This window comes from Calidris pugnax, unplaced genomic scaffold (assembly GCF_001431845.1).
Source record: "Calidris pugnax isolate Ruff unplaced genomic scaffold, ASM143184v1 scaffold317, whole genome shotgun sequence".
NCBI lineage: Eukaryota > Metazoa > Chordata > Aves > Charadriiformes > Scolopacidae > Calidris > Calidris pugnax.
The window spans coordinates 1,290,254-1,291,520 of NW_015091111.1; positions in this window are offsets into that span (position 1 = coordinate 1,290,254).

The window sequence follows — 1,267 nt, forward strand, 5'->3', positions numbered from 1 at the left end:
AATGTACTCTTTTTCCCTGTGTTCTGAATAAACATGCTGAAATTATTTATTTTATAATTTAAAATTAAGATCCAGTAAACATTTGGAAATTTGCAAAGATGGAAAGCTTAAAGATTTCTAGTATACGGTGAAAAACACACACAGTTGCATTTATGTATTGAAGACCCAATTTCTATTTCAGTATGACGACCAGATGAAGCTACAACCTGAGTGAATCTGTTTAAGTCAGTGAAGTTATGCAGCAGCTACACTGAGGAAACCAAGCTCAGAACCAGGAGCTTTTTCATTTTTTCTGGTCCTGAGCCCCTCTGCGAGCTGGTGACCATGGGAAGGAGCGTGGGTCTCTGCTGGAATGAACATATCAGCTTTTATTCAGCATAGAAGGGTCTGCATTATTAATTTGAATATTTACTGGGTATCACTTCAGATCACCATCAGTCCAAGCTCTCTGGATTTTGCTTTCAGGTACTTGTATTTCTATGCCACTCAAAGAAATACAATGGTGGTAGGCTCAGCAGCGAAATAAAAGTCAGGAAACTTGAAGATACAGTTCCCTCAGTAACCGTGTATCATCCAGATTGCTCATAATAAGGCAAAGCATTAACAGCAAGCATGATAACATCAACCACTTCACTGCAGAAGGGCAATGGCAGTGCATTACTTCTGTAGAGGGAACCGTAATTTAGAGTTGCCTGCCTTTTGTGTGTTGCTGGTTTTCATTCACAGAGTATTTTATGCATTCAGAATGCACTGCTACACTTTCGCAGGTTGCACTGCAGGGGTTTTCAGTGCTCCCGCTGTGTACCAAGCCAAAAATTGGGACAGAGTTGTGTGATGGGCAATGGTTCTAGGGGAGAGGCCCTTTTAGGAGGACAAGGAACCGTGACACCCTCAGCCATCTGAGAATTTAATAATTGCTAAGATCAATAACACAGGTCATTTCTCAGATAGCTAAAACACGCCACCATTTATGGATTTTGTGTTTGGAGCAAGTCAGCTCGGTCACCGTGAACCTTTAAAAATAAATTGAGGCTTTTATTTTTTTTTAAAGTTTGTGAAAGGTTGTCAATTTCTCCAAGAACTGACTCAACTGAATTCATCCTTATTTATGGTAAGTATCGAAGCATTAGCTTTCGCAGTTTCTTGCCTTTTCCTTCCCGTACCACGCGGTACCCCAAGAAGGGCCCGGGCAGATGAAGGGGCTGGGGCGCTTCTCTCGCACCGGGGAGCGCGGAGGTCCGCACGGCGAGGGGGAGGGTAGGCGGGG